This window comes from Apodemus sylvaticus, chromosome 11 (genome assembly GCF_947179515.1).
Source record: "Apodemus sylvaticus chromosome 11, mApoSyl1.1, whole genome shotgun sequence".
NCBI lineage: Eukaryota > Metazoa > Chordata > Mammalia > Rodentia > Muridae > Apodemus > Apodemus sylvaticus.
Window position 1 is genome coordinate 72,932,692 of NC_067482.1, and position 13,458 is coordinate 72,946,149.

The window sequence follows — 13,458 nt, forward strand, 5'->3', positions numbered from 1 at the left end:
ACGGAGCTGCTCGCTGCTTTGTTTTTTCTTTCTTGTTTGTGTTTTAGATTTGCCGTATTTGATGCCTATGCGTGCTTTGCCTGCGTGTATGTCTGTGAACCATGAGTGTGCCTGGTGCCAGAAGAGCTCAGACATGGGTCAGGAGAGGGCATGGGATCTCTTGGAATTGGAGTTATGGGCAGTTGTTAAGTGCCGTGTGGGTGCTGGGTCCTCAAATCTGGCTCGTTTACAAGAGCAGCAAGTGATCTTCACTACTGAGCAATCTCCCCACCCCCAAGGGGAGAGATTGTTTAAATCCCTCCACCCCATGCCTCATCGTTTGTTGTTCTGTAATCCTGATCACAGAGACGGTGCTGGAGTCTGAGCCAGGCACAGCAGGCAATGGCATCTCTCCACACAGTGACTAGAGCATCTTCTGGGCCCACCAAATGCTGCCCACAACTGCTGGGCATCAGGGAGAGAGGGGCTCAAGGCTTGCCTAGTTCCCCTCACCATGCTGTGCTTCAGGAGTCTGGGGGTGACTGTGTCTTCTTGGGTGCTAGAGGGCCAGCAGCCACTCCTGTGTTAGACAGTACGAAGCCGTGAGGTTGGAAGCGTCCCTGCCTGGGTGTTATCCAGTAAATGTGCTGGCAGGTCAGTGTGCCCAGGTGATGCTGTGCCCGCAACTTTCATCACTGATAGCCTTGTCACACCCACACAGAGGGATGTACCTGTCTCTCCAGCTGCCTGCAGGGGAAGGAGAGTAGCCATTTCTGCCCAAAATTGCTTTGTTTCACAGTTCACACAGGCGGGCTGAGCCCCCTTGCATGTGACTTGAGTCCAAATGCCGATTTTACAGCTCGAGATCTTAATTTATTGTGCGCAGTGCAGGCACACTGCAGGGTGCTGTGGACGACGTAGGGAGGACCTGCTGGGGCAGCACTGGATTCACAGTAGGAAAGGGGGCAGCCTCAGCCTGCAGAGCCTGGAGCCCACTTCTGGAGCTAGGGCCGATCCACACCCTCCAGCTTTGCCTGGTGCTGCAGCCTGAACTTTGACGCTCTAGAGAGTTGCAGCCTTCTCCACTGTCTTCCGTACCTGCACCCTCTCCTTCCAGCCCTCAGTGTGACAAGACGAAGGTGTATCATTCAAATTCATTGTCATCATGTCCTTTTGGGTGGCTGTGGCCAAGCTACCAAGCCTCTCTGAACCAGTTGGGACCAATACTACTTTCCACAAAGGAATCCTCATCTATAGATTGGCAGCACTAATAACAGCCTTGCCTTGCAGGAGGAGAGGAGAATAGAAACAGGTACCATGGACAGCGCCGGGTCCGTGGCACTGCGGGTCTCAAGCTGCCTGAGTTCCCATCTCATTGCAGGAACAAAGTTTCTGACAGGACTATTAGTGGCCGTGCCCGTTGGCCAAGGTGCTGCGGGGCTTCTCATTCCTGCATGAGGAGCACAGCGCCCGGCTCCAGCAGCAAGGTGCTGAGCAAGGCGCTGGCTGGAACCTGAGACATCCCCCCACCTACGTCAGGCTCTGGGGAGCAGAGCTGTGTCTGCTTCCTCGTGCTCCTCACGCTATGTACCCAGCCTGGCTCCTAAGATAGGCCCTCCACACGCTGAATAAGAAGGCAAGCGAGTGTGTGTGTGTGTGTGTGTAATAATACATTTTAGATAGGGCAAATTGCTGAGGGCAGGCCGAAGCTGTATGAATAATTTCTTGGGAGATTCTGTGTATATCTACAAACCTCTCAAAATATTTTTTCTCCTCTTAAGCGTGATGTATTTAACACACTTAATTTTTACATATACATATATCCAAGTGTGTGTGTGTGTGTGTGTGTGCACTAGAGCACACATAGAGAAGTCAGAGGACAACCTCTTATGTTGGCCTTTGTCTTACACGTCATTTGAGACATGGTCCCTTTGCTATTTGCTGCTATGTGCTATGTATTATGTACCCAGAGTAGCCAAGCAGCTGTGAGAATCCAGGGATTCTCCTGTCTCCTCCTTCCATTTAAAGTAACAGAAGGCTTAAATATATATATATATATATATATGTATACATATGTATATATATGTATATATATACATATATATACACACACACACACACACATATCCATCCTTTTCCCTACATCTCCAACAAAATCAAGAACTATATTTACAGAGGACATTGTCTACACCCCTATGGATGAGACTTTTAAATTAAAAACACATAATTGAGTATTTGCCTTCATGTATCTCCATGCATGCCTGGTACTTGCAGAGGTCAGAGGTGGTATTGGATCCCTTGGAAGTGGAGTTATAGGTGGGAGTGAGCCACTCTGTGGGTGCTAACTGCTAAGCCATCTTTCCAGCCCCCCAGAGGTTTATTTATTTATTATAGTTTTAATTATGCATATGCTGGAGCACCCGAGGAAGCCAGAAGAGGCCTCCTGGAGTTTGGGGCAGTTGTGAGACACCATGTGGGGGCTGGCCACTGAGCCCGGGTCCCCTGCAGTCAATACGTGCTCTTAACTGTGGAGCCATCTTTTCAGCCTCGACTTTGACATTGTCAATTGCATACCTTGGGAATATTTGGGGGCGGGGTCCCATTTAGTTGTCTTAGTAACCCTTTAAACACAGTAACGAAGCCCACCAAAATCTTGTATATGGCGATTGTTAAAATAAAACAAAACAAAACAACAGAGAGATGGGTTGGTCTCTTTGAGAAGTCCACACCCATGCTCTCAGGTATGCTGTATCCTTATACTAATAAAGATATGATTAAAGGATCTTTATTAAGCCCCACCCCTTCCTCATAAACTGCTTAGTCCTGAAATTCATTTCTACACCAATGCCATGAATCCACATTTGGCCTGAGATGACATCCCTGAAAGTCCAAGGGAACACCTTTCTGGGGTGCTGTGACTCCTGCCTCTGAACTCCCAAATGCTGACCCTTATAAATCTTTGCTCTGAGCCTGTTGAGTGCCAGGTCCTGACCCACACTGGGCTGGCCTACCTAATGTCACCACTGCGGTTCTCACACAGATGAGAGCCTGCATCCACAAGAGTTCTCTGCTCACCACCAGAAAGAGAGAGAGCATTGTCACCCAGTGGGTGGAGCATAGGCCTGCCATACCCACGGAATAGATACCAGCAGCATAGGTAACAGCAGAAGATCTGAGCTCTAGACTGTAGCATGGCTGGTACTATAGGCACACATTTTTTTTTCAGCTTCCTTTTAATAAGGGTTCAACCTTTCCTCTAGCCCACCACCCAGCAGAGGTAGTGGAAGAAAAAAGTTATGAGGCTAGGGGGGAGAAGCAATGGACCCATTCAGCAATAATTCTTTAAGCTCTATCTTCTTGGGCAGCAGTTCAGTCCCATAGCAAACACCATACCATTCAGTAGCTGTAGACCAGTTCTCTAGGCAGGCAGACACCAGGCACGAACCAGCAGCTGCAGTCCAGTTCTTTTAGCCAGCAGACACCAGGGAGTTGTAGTTCAGTCCTGAAGAAACCCAGGCTCACCAACTGGCATAAGGTGAGGGTTCAGCAGCAGCAAGTTGCTGCAGGGACCTCATGACCTTGGTGAGTTTCTCTCAGTGGCAGCGTTACCCCAGGTTGAGCTCAATAACACGATGTAAGGCGAACAAATACATGCATGTCTTTAGTGAAGAATAGCAAGGCAGAGCAAACCAAACCAAGGCCCAGTGCTCATCTCCCACTGCCTGTGGGGCCATGTTTATACTCCTTCATCAAGCTTCCTTTCAGGGTCCTGTCACTCTTATGTCTCCCTCAGAGGCTCTCTCTCCAAATGGAGCAAGGGTTTCCAAATATGAGTTTTCAATGGACACTGTGGGGACAACCAAAGGCAGAGCCCATAGAGATTGGATGATATTCAGCCAGCTAAGCATGATGGCCCGAGTCCTTGATGGCCCTTGCCATAGGAGAAGGGGCTTTAGAAGTATGAAGAAGGGAAAGATCCCGGATGTGGAGATTTCTGGTCATCCACACAGCCCAGTGTCATCCCAAGCGGAGACAAGGACAGAGGAAGGACACTGGGAGAGGTAAACAGGCTGCAGAAACACTTTTTGTCAGTGTAGAAGGCAAATTGAGGAACACAGGTCATGACCCTTGGAAAGGGAAAGAGGAGACCCCAGTCTAGGATGTTAGTTTCCAGCTTCTGACCCCCAACCTGAAACATAGCCAATCTGAGTTATATGGGGCCACTCAGTGAGATCCTTAGAGTATGATCCACAGGAAGGAAATGCAGCTTAGATTAGGTTTGACTCTGGTATCAGCAAATGCAGAATAACAGTGGCATCACTGGGAGACTGGTCTCAGAGTGTGGAGGGATGTGGTTCAGAGCTGGGGATGGGGACCACGCCTCCAAGCTCTGCTCCCTCAGGCTCCTTCCTTCCCACTGTATATGCAGCACACACAGGCTGGGAGTGAGACCTGGTACCAGATGCAACCACTGACTTCTGTTCACATCTTCTTGCCAGGACTTAATTGCCATTGGAGAAGTGAGACAATTAGAAATATATGTATTATGTTCATGTAGTGTGTGTGTGTGTGTGTGTGTGTGTGTGTGTGCATGTGCGTGGGTGTTTATGCTTGTAGGCACACGTGGCATAGCATTCATGTGGAGGTCACAGGACAAAGTGATGTTGCTTTTTTTCCGACAGTGTGTCTCTGGTATTGACCCCATTCTTAGCCTGACCAGCACATGCTGAGCTCCGCCCCCCACACACCCCTGGCTCACTACAGTGGAGCTTTTACTCTTGATGGACGCAGGCTTGAAAACAAACACTGTAATTTCATGGGAGAATGGGAGAATGAATGCTAGGAGATACAGCATATCTGCCACTTGTCACCTGTATGAGCCAAGGATTTCTAGGAATCCCTGTGTGTCTATTGTCACACAGACACTCACATGCCTGATACTCAACATAGTATGGCTTACTCTTGTGATGGGCAAAAACCACCTTGTATTGTCAACAGCATGGGCCACAGCCTAAGCTGTGGGCTGCTGCTCTGTGTCTGGTCCCAGCAGCTCAGCAACATCATCTGGCTGGAGAACCTGGCCACATAGCTGGCCCTATAGAAGGATGTGAGCATCACAGAGGATGAGAGCCTGCCTGGTTGTTAGGGGATGCTGTGGCGGGGATGCTCTTAGGGGATGCTATGACTGGGATGCTCTTAGGGGATACTGGGGCTGATAGTGTACCCAAGCCTCCAGCCTTCCTCTACCTGTCCTGTCTCCCATCAGACAGGAAAACTTCCCAGTGTTGGTGTGTTCCGTATACACTGCAAACAGCTTGGTCAGGTAAGGGGTTCAATGGCCTGGGGCTTGCCTAACAAGGTGGCCAGCCCTGGCTTTGGGGGAAATTGTCCTGAGTCCAGCTGTGGGATGAGGTGGCAACATGCCTTATTATTGTGCTTAGGTGAAAACCAGCCTCTTCAGGTGCAGAGCAGGGACAATGAGTCCCACACTATAGGGTGTGTAGTGTGAGTTCACAATGTAGTCCCAGTATAGTCCTGGGGTTTTGTGGAACACCAGGAACATGCTGCCTCTCCCCCTGCTGATATCAGCTGTGGCAAAGCACTCACTACCTCGGGGATTCTACTTCAGCACGGAGGTGCTGCCTGGCTTCTTCAGGGCTGCTGCAGCTAGAAGCTTCTGGCCTGTGGCAGGCAGAGCACTTGTGTAAAAGGTGACCTAATTATTAACAAGCGCCAAGGCATGATCCAGCCCAGAGCGGACGCTGGAGGAGCAGATACAGATGCGGTAAAATTAATCTCCTGGAAAAACACAATTAGCAGTGTCATCTCTGCATCTCATCTCCTTCCACACAGGGTGAAGCAGGGAACACAACGAGCCCAGTCTTCGGTACCGCCTCCAGGTTTCAAGGGAATGGATGAGTCTTCTGCTGGGAAAATGTTTTCCATTCACATTCAAGGCTCAGTGTTGAGGTTTAAAATCTGCCATTGGAAGCCACAGGACGCAGAGAAAGAAGCAAAGGGCACCGCCCCGTCCCCTTTAGTTTCTGCATTTCTCAAGTTGCTTCCATCTGATGCATGCCGGTGTGTGGGGCACACCCTGCCACACACGCGCAGGAGACCCCAGAGTGCGCAGTGAACGAGTCCTCTGTCCACCATCCCAGAGCTCTCACAGATACTGGGTGTGGAAGCCTCGAGCCAAACAGAGCCTTTTAGAGGTGTCCATTTCCTCCTGAGCCCGCGCCATAGGGGCAGGAACAGGGCTTCCCTGCCCCCAGGACTAGCTGAGGCAGACTGAAGGGAGAGCTAGCTGGTCATACAGGCCCTGTGGCCAGAAGTTCAACACTTTTCGTATCTCCCTAGGCAACCAGAGCTGCACTTACATGCCCCTTAGCCACTGTGTGAGTCACTCTGTCTGACAAGGAGCTATTTAAGGGTCTGAGGAGATAGCCTAGAGGGTAAGGGTACTTGGCACCAAGTTTGAGGACTTGAGTCCAATCCCTGGACTTACAAGGTGGAAAAAGAGAACTGTCCCCCACAAAATTAGCATGTAACATGTAAAAACATTAAAGGAGTCCAGACCACTCCTTGAACTATAGTCTGTCCCTCTGCAGTAGTTTCTTAGAAATGTCCCAAGTGTCCACATGAACCATGGCACACAACCTCAAAGCTACAGTGCCCGTTACGCTGTCCACAGGCCCACACGCCCTCCAAGGCCCTGGGCGGGATCTGCTGCCACCTTTGCTGGCAACACTCGGCACTCTGGCGTGGGGCCGTGTCAGTCCATCTCTGCCTCCTTTTATGTTCCATGTGGATAGTTCTTCTTCCCATAAGAATCCCTAAACCCAGAGTGACCTCTTCGTAAGAGTCTCACCTACGACCCTAATTGCAAAGGTGGTCATATTTCTAGGGTTGCAGGCAACACTAATTTTGAGAGGACAGCGTGTCACCCACTGCAGCTCCTTAGCTTCTAGTGAACTCCGCTTTCTGTTTGGGAGTTTGGTTTATACCCAGCAGCATAGAAGCAGCACACTGGCAAAGGGTGGCAGTGTGTGTGTGTGTGTGTGGTGAAGACTGTCCTGCTGGTAACCCCTGTGGGCATGGCGAGCACAAGTGACAACAGCCCAGGGACATTCCGTGCTGGGTAAGGAGCCCAGGGCATTGATGCCTACGCAGCTTTAGCGTCACAGCTGTGTGTTCACGAGGCCGACATTGTTTCTTCTAGAAACACTACATTCTTTTCAAGGACCTGCCTTGGAATTGAACGGTGTGTCTTGCATGTTAGAAGAACTCTGGTTCAGAAGGAAGCAAGCTGAGTTAAGTGGATCAGAATTCAATTGCCAGGGAATCTGCACGCAAAGATTTCCACCCGGCCTCTGCGGTGGGTCAGAGAAACAAGAGGAAGGAGTACAGGAGAGAGCCAGTGTAAGCTATGGCTGATAAAAGGGGAAAAAAAGAAGTCAAGCAATGGTCAGATGGTCAAGGGCAGCTAAGGGCTCGCAGGCCAGAACTGGCCAGAGGGGCAAGTGTTTAATTTCCCAGGGATGCTGAACAGAGGCCCACTGAGCCCCAAAAGGCCAACTGCAGTGCACCCTACCTCTTGGCTCCCATCTCCACACCGTCTGCTCTGCTCCAGGAAGCTCATGTGCTTTGTGAAAGCCCCCGGGGACCCCAGCTCCCCAGAGCAAGCAGTGAATTGTGTGTATCCATCGTGGGCCCTTAAAAAAAAAAACCTCAATAATTAATTGAAGCAGACAGTGCTGTTGTTACTCGAATCCGGCCTCTCTGTGGCACTGCCTCTGGAATGGTGCTTCGATAGTCATTTGTTGGCTAAATAATTTAATACGAGCTGTTTCTACGAGCCAGAGGCCTCGCTGGTGCTGGCCCATCCTGGAGCGCTTTGAGGGAAAAGCACAGAGGGCCAAACGCGATTATACGAGCTGGTCATCTGTCTCCAGGTTCACGCACTGCCTTGCTCGACCTCAGCTGCCCCCAGCTGGCTTCTGATTCTCAACACATTGGCGGCCAGCAACATGGGAGCACATTAGGCTGGAAGGAGTGAATTCCATCCTTGCCCCGCCTCCTTTCTTTATGGAAGGGGAAACTGAGGCCTGGGATGCATGCTCTGCTTGAGTCCTCATAGCTCACGACTCTGCTACCCCGATGGAGCAGAGGGTTGGGTGTGTGTGACTGACACAGCTGGTGCAGGGGCACTATCAGGTACAGGGACCGGCCATCCGCACTGGAGTCCAGGGTTGGGGTGGGCAGCCCGAGCAAAAGGCTGGGAAGGGCTGTGGCTCAGGCAGGCCAGAAGGAGCTTTTCCGGTGTCTACGTTTCTCCCTTCTTTGGCCAACGCCTTCCCCATACATCTTAGTTATTTCTCTTTCAGATGCGAAATGACAACAGAGAGGGAGCTTCAGTTCAGCTTAGGGTTTGAGGCTCAGAAGTCATGGCGGCAGGAATTTGAGGCAGCCGGTCATGTCCCATCTGCAGCTGGGGAGCTGAGACGAAGGCTCCCAACGGGCTCCATCTCCCCTTTCTGTTCAGTCCAGGACCCCAGACCATGACATGATGCCATTCACATTCATCTTGGGCCAGCCCACCTCAATGGACCCAGCTAGAGATGATCTCACAGGCATGTCCACAGGAGTGTCTCTTAAGTGACTCTAGATCTTGTCAAGTTGACAAGCAGTGTCAATCACCACACCGAGCTACTGCCTGCCTGGGTGGCCACACCCCCTGGAGTGTGGCAGTCATCACCACAGTCATTTCAAATGATTGTTGCTTCTCCTTCATCTGCAAAATGGGTGCAAGCATATCTGGTCTCCTCGCTGCTTAAGTTTTGTGAATCTGAAACTACAAAAGAAAGAAAGAGAAAAGAAAGAATGGAGGTGAAAGGGTTCCTTGGCCATGACATCATCACCCTCGCTACTGAACTCTTGCCCTGTAGTAGACCATTGGGCTTCTCCCTTGAGGCTCTAGAACAGTGGTTCTCAACCTTCCTGACGCTGCGACCCATTAATACAGCTCCTCGTGTTGTGGTGACCCCCCCCAGCCATTAAATTAATTTCATTGCTACTTCATAGCTGTAATTTTGCTACTGTTATGAATCATAATGTAAATATCTGTGCTTTCCAATGGTCTTAGAAGACCTCTTTCGAAAGGGTCGTTCAATGCCCCACTCAGAGGGTAGCAACCCACAGGTTGAAAAACCTCTGCTCCAGGAAGTTTCCAGGTGGGGGTGGCATCTGTACCAGCGAGGATTCTGAGAAGGGCCTGCACTCTAAGCAGAGCTCAGAAATTGAAGAGACCTTCCTGCTTCCCAGGGTAGTGTGCAAAGTTGCAGCAGGGTGTGGGGTCTGAGAAGCCTCTGGAGGGATCTTGGCTGAGGCACAAGTACGTGAACCATCATCATCCTGTGGAGAGGGACGGGAGGGCGGGCACCTGGAAGAATGAGGATTGTTTGGGAGGAGTGTGACCAGCCTCAAGTCCACTGAAGAAGGCCACGATTCTACCAGGGAGCTCCTGTTTCTGAGAGGTCTGGGGACCTGTCACCTGCATATCCCTGCCAGGCCAACCACAATGCAGTGCCTGAAGTTAGTTTGTGCATGACAGGTGACTCTAGGGTCAGCCTGGTGCCTTAGCAGTGCATAAAGACTGGCGAAGCCCTGTTTCTGGGTGCATTGGTAGACAATGTGGGTAGGGTCTGTCCTTGACCTAGTGGGGACCATCGGCCAGTTCAGTCAGATCAACCTAAAATGACAAAGAACTCTATCTGTTCCCATTGGTCTTGGCCATCAGAGTTCAGGGGTGTCTGGATGCGGCCCCTGGACTCACTGGCGCCCTCTACAGGTCCTTAGGACCTTGGACTCTGACTGAGACTCGTACTATCGACTTCCTGGGTTGAAGGCCTGAGGACTTGGCCTGAGCTATACTACCAGCATCCTGCAGTTGGCTGCTCAGGGAACTACTCTGCTTCCACAGCCACTGTCAGTTCCATTAAGAAGTGCCCTCTCTTCATAAATATCACCACATCTCAGCAGATGAGTGTTAACAGCAGCAAGAGCAAGGACATACTTTATGTACCTAAGAGCCAGCATTCATTGGCTGCCAAGACTAAAGTACAACTAACCTTGGGGTCCCTATTAAGTGAGTGATGCTTATGTTGCTGAGAAAGAATTTGTGTAATCAACAAAGATTCAGCTGGATATTTGATTATGTGTGTACTCTATGTTGTTCATAAAGCAGGAGGAAGATTATCTTTTCAAATGAGGTTTACTAGTTTCTTTCCTTTATTCTGAGTTGAAGGTAGATAAATGAATAAAATCCTCTTTTTCCTCACACGAAAAAAGAAGTGCTCTCTCCCCTCCCCCATCTCTATTCCAACTGCTACCTCTGTCTGTCCTGCTAAGTCAAGTCAGAGTCCATTAAAACAAACAAACAAACAAACAAACAAACAAAACCCTGAAGCGCTGGAACGTGAAATCCCAAATGGAGCATCAAGTGGGGAGCACTTGACAAGTCTCACATTAGATATTGAAACTGAAAAAGAGAACCTTTGTGACCATTTCTATCCATCCACAGAAGAGGAAGTTGAGGCCCAGAGAGGACCCTCACAACAGCCTTTCAAGAGGCTCACTCGCCAGAGTGAATTGGATCTTAACATTTAGGAAAAATTAGCAATGTTAATTAAATCTTGAAACCAGTCTCCCCCTCAACCCATGGCAAAACACATGTATATTCCTCTGAGCCCCACAGTAATATTTACTCCATCTCTGTGAGCATAAGCTAAGAATCAGAGACAGCCCCTTTGTTTCCTGCCCGTTTCCGGCTGCTTCTTGTGGCTAGGTGCCGGGAAACATGGGGGCAGATAAAATGCTAGGGGCCCCTGCAAATTGTGTTCAAATTTTTGTGCACATGTTATGTACTTTGGTAATGCTTGGACTTTGCCATGGATGAGTGTTTTTGCAGAGAGGACACACCTAGGAGGCGGGATGTCACAACACTGGATTTGAATTCCCTTGCTGTGCCTTGGAATGTGGCTTTCACAGTTTCTGAATGGACGGGGACTGGGTGCGCGCTAAGCAGATGCCCATCAGATGGACTGCTCAGAGCATATTTCAGGTTTTGGAACTTGGTTCCCAGTGGGACATTTTGACATACTGGGACCTTTAAGAGGTGGAGCCTGATGGTGGGGTTGGGGTGGGTTTCTGGAGCACAATATCCCCATTCTAGACACAGGGGGCATTGGAAAAAGTGAAGTTGTTCTGCCCAGATTTACTTGTGTTCTAGAATCTCATGGAAACATAGAAGAGTATAGAATGAGGCCAGTTACAAAGAGAAGTAATATTGGAGAAGGACTTTGAAGGATAATGCCTAACCATTTTGACAAATCTGTGAGGAGCAATTCTGGCTGGAGGAGAAGCATCTGGGAAAGTGCTGTGGGGTTGGGACGGGGTTGGGGCACACCCGATTCCTCACACCCGCCAAGAGCTGCCTCCCTACACCACATCTGTGTGCTGACTGACAGTTGACAGGTGGGCTGCAAATCGTGAGTGAGGCTGCATTCAGAGTACCTCCAGCAGCGAGGCGAGGGTGGGTACCAAGTAGGGAAGACACATCAAGGAGAGCAGGATATGGCAGGAGCAGAGAGAGGAGAGCACCAGGTAACTGTCAATATCATTCCCAAACAAATAACAATAATGAAGGATCTCCAGGTTGATGTGGCCCAGGAGTGGAAGGCTTCGCTAAGCTATGCCTTGAAGTCTCCCATGTTCCTGTCCAAGAAGGCACAGACTTCTCGGGAAGTTGTTCAGAGCCTGAAGCCCAAGGCTTCAGAGGCACTGTGCAGCCAGGAACTGGGCTTTTCTAAGTTGCAAATGCACACTCCAAGGGATGAGTTCCCTTAGCCAGCCTAAAGGCTAGCAATATAACCATAAAAAGCATCCCTCACCTTCCTTGTCCAGCAGAGACAAGTGAAACCTACAATCCCAAGGGCGCAGAATTAGAAGACAAAGCATGAATAACAGGTACAACAGAAACTATAGAACGACGGCACCCTTAGTCTCAGAACACCACCACAGAGGTTTTATCACAGCTTCCATCTTATAGATGGGGAAACTGAGGCACAGAGAAGTTAGCCTACTTGCCCAAGATCCTAAAAGAGAGACATGATTCCAATCAGGCCACAGTTCTATGGATTAGGTGTGGTTTGTCCCCAAAGGTCACACCCTGCTGTACCAGCACCCTCCCACCGCTGGTGGCCCAGACTGAACAAAATGGAGAAGGCAGAACAACAGCGTGCACGCGTCTCTCTGCTTTCTGACTGCAGATGCAGTGTGACCAGCTGCACCGCCGCATCTCCTCTCCACTGCGATGGGCTGCACACACTGACAGCCAAAGCAAACCCCCCCTTCTTAAGTTGCCTTTGTGAGGTGCAACTTGTCACTCAGGCAGTCGGGGTGGGTCTTTCCATCTCATCAGCGGCCTACAGTCTCCCTCCCAGATGTGTGTCTTCTCAGCCATTCGAGATCCTGTCAAACTGACAGTCAGTGGAAACGGTCACACTGCCGGCTCTCTGACCACTCACTTCACCAGGGCCAATGATGACTTAGGCCATACCTTTAAACCACAGAACTGTGAGCTAACTGAACTTTTAAATAGTACTCAGCCTCCGTAACAGAAAACCAGCTTATAAATAGGCAGAGCTGTGACAGTCTGACAGTCAGCCAGGGGAAGAGACAGAGAACATAGGGCTTGGAAATGGTGGGTTGAGTCTGGCTGCTAGGGATGGGATGACTTTGCTTAGGTAATGACCAACAGGGTCACAGATGCTGATGTATACTTCTAAGACTCATCTAGATAAATCACACATTCGGTCAACAATCCTTCGTGGCCCTGGGAATCAGACTGTGGGTGCTAGAATGGAGCCAATGTCACTTACGTTGGCTGGTCCCATATGTGGCACTTCTGACCCCTACTTTTTCAACATAGTACTTCACTCATCCCCTGATTTCCCCAGAGATCTCTTCATCTCCTCTGGAAATTACTTGGGCACCCAAACCACTGCATCCTTGATGTCTGGAGTGAGTTGAGTAATGGTCCCCTAAAGATCTGCCCGTGTCGTGTCCTGAGCCTGGAAATCTGAGAGCCTGACTTTATATGGTTCAGCTGCTACCACACCCAGCCAGATAGGATTCATTTAAGACCCCAGAGCGAGCAGTCAACTCAGCAATGAGGGGAGACTGACAAGGTAGAGGGAAGGGCTGCGCTGGGAGTAATGTGGACATAGGTTGGAGTGATGTGGCCACACGCCAAGAACTGCCTGTTTCGCCAAAGCCACAAAAGGAAGAGGTTCTTCCTGGGAGCCTCCAGAGGGAGTAGGGCCCTGTCCCCATCTTGACTGAGGACCTCTGGCTCCCAGTGCTGTGAATACATTTCCATTCTTTTAGAGTTGCTAGTTTGTGGGTCATTTGTCCCAG